The sequence below is a fragment of the Cavia porcellus genome, unplaced genomic scaffold, assembly GCF_034190915.1.
Source record: "Cavia porcellus strain 051 isolate PalLab524CR breed Dunkin Hartley unplaced genomic scaffold, mCavPor4.1 scaffold_21, whole genome shotgun sequence".
NCBI classification, from domain to species: Eukaryota; Metazoa; Chordata; class Mammalia; order Rodentia; family Caviidae; genus Cavia; species Cavia porcellus.
The window spans coordinates 43,534,305-43,541,603 of NW_026947504.1; the positions used below are offsets into that span (position 1 = coordinate 43,534,305).

The 7,299-nt window shown below is 37.4% G+C and overlaps 1 pseudogene; it reads right to left on the bottom strand.

Moving 5' to 3' along the window:
- Positions 1 to 870: 870 nt before the first annotated feature.
- Positions 871 to 3,835, bottom strand: LOC134472013 (glycosaminoglycan xylosylkinase-like; annotated as a pseudogene).
- Positions 3,836 to 7,299: the final 3,464 nt, after the last annotated feature.

Below are 7,299 nucleotides of genomic sequence, written 5' to 3' on the forward strand. Positions count from 1 at the left end.
TATGAACTGCATAACTTGCTTCTACAATGAGGCTAACATAGTTTATTCTTACTTTTATGTGGCATTTGATTAATTCTGTGGCATGTGTGATACTAACTGTAGTCCAGTTAAAATGGTTTTGTCAAATTAAATTATTTCCACATATATTGTGACTTAAGGGTGTGTTTGGTTGGTGGTATCTGATCCCCAGAGGACTAAATGACTGCTTTAAAAAAAAATAGCAAAACATTTGTTCTCAAGTTAAAAATGAATTTGTTTGATTTGGGAAATGTGCAATAGTTTCTGAAATAAAAGTATTGCATTTTGTGTTTACTACTAACAACAGGAAACCCAAGTCAACAGTTTACAGACTTTTCCATTGACTCAGGAGGTTAATAGCAATGTGTCTTTTTTTTTTTATTTTAAAGAGAATAATACAGAACAGTAAATGAAACAAAACAGTGATAGGACAGTAGAAAATCCACAATTGTCATCACATTGTATATTGTTAACCTTCGAATAGTTGCTCAGATTACTGGTCCCAGGCTTGCAAAGTTGATCAAACAATACACACGTCGGGTTGCTTCCATACTTCAGTTACTTCAGTTATCATCGTCTCAGCCTGTGTCCCGCCAGCTGCATACGGGGGTGGGAGGTGGAATGTGTGGCTTCCTTGCTAGTCCTTCCTGGCTGGCAGGGTAGCCGTCAGCACATTGTGGGTGATGAGGGAGGATGCACACTTTCTTGCTGGTTCTCGCCGGCTGGCAGGGGAGAACCAGCCCCTGGTTTCCTATTTTTTGTTGTATTATTTCTGTTCATGGGCATCTCAGTTCAGATCCTTTCTGGATCCCCTGGACCCATCTCCCTCCTCTTTTTCTTCCTCGTGTCACTTTATTCCAGGATCTGGACATCGAATCTTGCAGAGGTCCTTTCTCTGCTGCTCACCACTCCACCATCTTCCTGGAAGCCCAGTTCTACAGTGAGGAAGGTGCTCAACAGCTGCTCCATGGCAACAGGCTTGATTTCTATTCAGATTAACACATCTGCCAACCACCAAAGGGGTGTAGCGGAAACCCAGAATCCTGTCCAAGTGAAAGGCTGCTTCCTCTGCACTGTGGCCATCACAACTGCCACAGGGCTCCCCTTCTACCACATAGTCTTGGCTGAACCATTTAGGTTTGAAGACAACTTTCTGTCCTCCTTCAAGGTCCAGCAAGGCTTTCAGCTGTGTTCCTTTATAACCCACATTGGCTTTAATGATCTTCCTAGTGGTCATGGCATGCATGATTGCTCCCACTCTGGAATCTCTTCAGGGTATACTTCCCAGGGCACCCAGTGTGTGCATTGGGCTGCAATATCTCAAGGAGACTACCAGGTGTGATCCAGCTTGGATGCCAGCTCTACTTGCAAACCAGTCATCATTTGGTAGAAAGCCCTCTGATCCTTGGCAGCTGATGTATCTAAGCTGTCAATCAGGAAAGCTTTGGTGAAGATAAAAGTGACACACAATATTGCTAACAGCACACTGCAATATTTTTGTTTCTTGTTGACTTTTCTCCCCCCAACCCCTGTCCAATCTCTTGTTTGCTTATCAAGGAGAACAGGTAGTGATGGTTAGCAAGGACAGTCCATGATTACACACATTGTTCCATTTTTTTTTATTTTCTGAAGGCAATAAAATACAACAAAACAAGACAGAACAAAGCCAATCGAGACAGTGCAGTGAAATTGGTACAGAACTTCACAGAAGGATACCGAGATAACAGTAATACATACCATACTATATCTTGTGATCATCACAATAGTTGTCCATTCAATCAAGGTAGAGCAAAATCAAACCAAGAACAGAACATTATAAAACCAACCAAACAGAGCAAAACAATTAATCGGAGCAAAGCAAAACAGTGAAAACAATATTTGCCTTCAAAGACAAGACAGAAGGAAATCCCCCATATTTGCTATGTTGCATGCTGTCATCCTCCCAAGAGATGTTCAGACCTCTGGTCCCAGGTCAGCGTAATCAACCCAACAATACAAGCATTTAGTTGCTTTATGTGTCTTAGTTCCACATCTCCTGACAGGCCTTAGGCTAGCTCCATGGCAGTCCACCCAATGTGGTGTCATGGGCCCCTCGCAGGCCCCACCACCTCAGGAGAGGGGCAGCCCCACCCTACTCTCCTGGCCCACAGTCCTGTGGTTCCCACCCACCCCAGCCTGGCCATTGTATGGTCTGCAATGCATCTTTTACTGTACTAAATTTTTTTTCATTTAAACATATACCATATTTTTATCACCCTTTATATATTCCTATAGAACATAAAGTTTTAGTTTTTTTTGGAAGTATCTTTTATAATGCGATCATAAGTTTTATCATATGGCTGCAGTTAAAACACAGGTATCACACACATTACCAGTCAGAAGGATAAGGAACACTGGTAGCCCATGCCTATAATCCCAGCATTACGGAAGCCTAAGGCAGGAAGATTACAAGAGTGAACCCAGCTTCGGCACTGTAGCAAGATCGTGCTTCAAAATTAATAAATAAAAATTTTATAAAGGCTGACGTATAGCTTTGTGTGTGAAGTCTCTGGGTTTAACCCCCAGTAATGGGGAAAAATAAATAAATAGATATTAAAGAAAGTAAAAGAAATGATATGAGTCTTGATTAAATTGAAGGTTTACATCTAAAATCTCTATTTTTTTCTTTGCATAATCAACATAAGAGAAATGTAATCATAGTTGAAACATTTTAGGGTCCCAATTTCATGTTGCTTACTTCCGAGATAGTGTAAGAATCTGGCCCCTTCTAAGTAGGCTTGGATTTCGCAGATTCTTCTAATACTTTTTTTTGTTTAAAAGGACAAGTTGGACACTACTTGTGACATACAGTGCAGATTATCTGACCATGGAGGCTACTGTCAGAAGATTGCCCATGAAAGCACAGGATCTCTTCCAATGCTCAAGCCTACTATGTCACTAGAAGGCCATGATTTTTATGTTGTGAATTTTAAAAAAAGTCCTTGGACATTCAAAATAATCATGAAGCAAATCTAGTAGTTATTTCTCAGCAGTGGTGGTAATAACAAAGTTGGGGGGAAAGATAAACTCTTACTTAATTCTTTTAAAATTAAACTTCAAATCCTTAAAGGGTCCCATGCTCCATGGACTGAACGCTTATACCTCCTTCAGGTTCCTCTACTGAAATCCTAACCCTCCAACAAGACAACCGGATATTAACAGTAGCTACCATGTCTCTTTCTTTGAAATAGTTGAGTCTTGTTGGAAGAGCGTATTGCTTACATTGCTCTGTTCTGATCTGTTTTGTTCTGTCCTCTTTTGTCTTAATCTCTTTAAAATAAAAAAGAAAAGAAATCCTAACCCTTAAACTGATGGTAATTGAGGGGAGGGGTTGGGGAGATGACCAGGTCCTGGGAGGTCTGCCCTGAGTGGGATTAGGTCCTTCGAAGAAGAGACCAAAGAATTCACTTTTCCTCTCTCTGGTATATAAGGTCACAAGGAGAAGAGAGCAGCTATAAACGAGGAAGTTTCCCAGAAAAAAAGAATCTGTCAGTGCCCTGATGAAGACTTCCCAGCCTCAAAAAGTATGAGCTAACACACATCTGTTGATCAAGCCACCAACTATCAACCTATCAACTCTAGGAAAAGATAGAAAGATCCAGGTATCTTTTGTGCAACTTCTCCAGTGGTAATATTTCACAATACTGGGGGCACAATATCACAACCAGGACACTGATACTGAAACAGTGAAGATGTAGATGTTTTCGTTGCCCATTTATAGCCACGCTTGTATTCTTCCTACCCCAACCCTTCCCTTAACCACTAATTTGTTCTCCATCTCCAGAAATGTGTCATTTCAAGAATGTTATACAACAGAAGCATATGTTTTTCCATTCAGCATAATAATCTGGAGATTATTTCAGGTTGTATGTTTCAATACTTGCTCTTTTTTTGGCTGGGTGGTATAGCATGGGGTGAAAGCACTCCAGTTTGTTTAATCAAGGGCATCTTGTTTGTTTCCAGTTTTATACTATTACAAGTGCACTAAAAAATATGTAAAAATTTCGTGTGAACATATATCTTCATTTCTTGGAGATAAATGTTCAACAGCAGAATTTCTAGGTGAGATGACACTTATATTCTTAGTTTTAAAGAAGATGCCAAAATATATACCATGCTGTTTAAATTTTTAAATAACCATACAATTTTATAGGTTCGCTAGCAATGTGTGCACCATCTAGTTTCTCTGCATCCTTGTCAGCTGTGTTGGGAGCTGTAGCCTAAGAACAGCTGCGTGCCTGTCTATTTATTTAGCTCTACTTTGTGTTTTCTGCATAGGTATCTTTTGCAAGTTTTACTAGAATTGCAGGTATTTCACTTTTTGATGATACTGCATTTTTAAATTTTAGTGGCTGTTCATAGCAGCATATAGAAATGCAAGATTTTTATATATTTATCTTGTATTCAGTAACTGTGTTGAATTTATTTGTAAGTTGTAAGAGTTTATTTTTTAGATTCCTTGAGGTTATCTATTTATGTAGACAATTATATGACCTACAAATACGGAATTTTATTTCTTCCTTTCTGATCAGTGTGCCTGTTTATTACCTTTTCTTGACTTTTTACACAGACTAGAATTTCTACCACTATATGAAGAGTAGAAGAGTGGACCTCCTGGCCTTATTCATGATCTAAGAGGAAGGCACCCAGTTTTTAACTATTAACTATAATGTTTTATGTAGGTTTTATCAGTTTTAGAAATTGTCCTTGTACTCTTTCATTTTTCCATTCTTTTAGTTCTTGAGGTATTGTGCCCCCAAGGTTTCTGAAACAATTCATTGTTATTCTAATAATTTCCTCTTCTAATTTCTGATTCAGTTGGCCCACTCACTAAAATTCTTGGGAAAATATTTCTATAGGTCTTAAGTGCAAAATACAAACAAGTAGAATTGCTATTTCCTTTCAGAAGGGGGAAAAAGACCACAAAAGGAATTGAGATACAAACTATATTCTCAAATGGAGGCGGTTCCATTTTTATTAAAGTTTTGCATTATAAATGGCAAATAAATACATGAAAAAATGCTCATCATCATTGGTCATTAGAGAAATGCAAATTAAAACCACACTGAGATACCATCTCACTCCTGAAAGAATGGCCAGGATCAAGAAAACCGACAACAAATGCTGGAGAGGCTGTGGGGAAAAAGGAACTCTCCTGCACTGCTGGTGGGAGTGTAGACTGGTACAGCCTTTGTGGAGATCTGTCTGGAGATTCCTCAAAAAGTTGGGACTGGAAATCCCATTTATTCCAGCTATTCCACTTCTAGGCATATTCCCAGAAGAACTGAAAGCATCATACCACAGTGATATATGTGCACCTATGTTTATAGCAGCACAATTTGTAATCGCCAGATCTTGGAAACAACCCAAGTGCCCATCAACTGAGGAATGGATAAAAAAGTTGTGGTATTTCTATACAATGGAGTATTATTCAGCTATAAAGAAGGATCACATTGAGATATTTATCAATAAATGGGCGCAGCTTGAGACCATACTCATTAGTGAAATAAATCAATCTCGCATGTGTGAATACCGAATAGTTTCCCTAATGTAAATAATGATTCAAATATATAAAAATATGTGGTAATCATGATTCCCCATTAGGTGGCCTTGAAGCCTTATAAAGTTTTCACTCATTAATTAGAAAGGCTTTATTCTGGGCTTCTTGATATGAAAATATTTGAAGCTAGAGTATATGAAGTTTTATCCAAATATTTCAAGGAAAAAGACACTATGGTAACTACTATTAAGTCAGGTTATAAGGTGGTGAAGTACTAGGTTGTTGAAACAGTCATGCTGTGACCTCTATTGTTATATTGTTATGTCCTGTTTTATCTCAATCTCCCCCTTATTGTTTCAAAAAAAAATTATTTAGTCATTTATGTTTGTCTTAATTAAAGAAAAAATTCAAAAAAATTAGGATATATAAATAGTAACTCTTTTCGATTTCCTATTAACTTGTTTTGAAGTCCTGTAGTACTCCCACGATCTTGTTTTGACTGATTAGACTCTGTTCCATTCTATATGATAGTATCAAGTTTGAAGACATAGGCAACTACTTTGAAGACAATAAGATTCACTAAGATACCCATTCTGGTTTGACTATTGTCTTCTTTGGAAGTCCTGTAATGTTTACAATGCCTAAGTTTTATTGGTCTTGTTCTCTACTGTTTTGTCCAACTTTATAATATCTAACAAGATAGACAATTCTTTTTAAGGAAACAAGGGACAACGTTGATAACCATTGTTGATAAACTTGTACTCTGTTCTATACCATGTGCTATGTCTATCCTTGGTATTGACTGACAGCTTTGTTTTGCCATATTTGACTGTATTCTCCCCCCCCCCCAAAGAAAGTAATAAGCACTAAGGAGTAATAAAATCCAAGATGTGTAAATTTTGTTGTAAAAAAGAGAGGGAAAAAAAAAAAAAGAAAAAGAGCTCTAACGGATATAACAGCAAGTGTGTTTGGGGGTGTTAAATAGCTGACTTTATCAATGTTTTTGGAACATTGAACACAGCTGTTTGCAGTCTCCCTGTTTGAATGTCCACCTTGTGTTCTTTGATACTGTGATTTGAGGAACTATTTTCAAGAAGATAGTGTGTAATCTACTAGCAGGTAATTTCTTACTGTTATGTTTTTTTGTTTTGTTTTGTTTTGTTTTGTTTTGTTTTGTTTTGTAGTTCTGTATTGCATGTACCCTTACGCCGCTTTGGTTTGTTTTGTGTTTTTCTCTTTTTCCTCTTAAATAAAAAAAAATAAATAAAGTTTTGCATTATATGGGAGACTCCCATAGAGATATAGTTAGGGAAATTTTTTCTTATTTTTGACTGTTACAACTCATCCTTCATCAGAACATATCGGGTTCCTTCATTTTATACGATTTGCACTGCTGTTTAAATGTTTAACATTTTCTTTACTTTCTAAGTGGAATACTCAAGGGTAGTGTATTTTAAAAAACAGTACTCCTAGGCACTCGGTATATGTTCATTGAGGGAGTGGTGGGACGAGTAATTTGTGTTCTTCATAGTGTGCACAGTAGTCTCCTCTTCTCCAGTTTCACTTCTGTGATCAACTGCTGTCTGACCCATGGATCACATCATTATATTTTCAGACAAAATTCACATACTCTTTATTGAAGTATCTTGTTGTAACCATTCTAGTTTAATTTTAATATTATTCTAATTTATAAGTTAAACTTTATCTTAAGTATGTATGTACAGAAAAAAACAGTACATGTG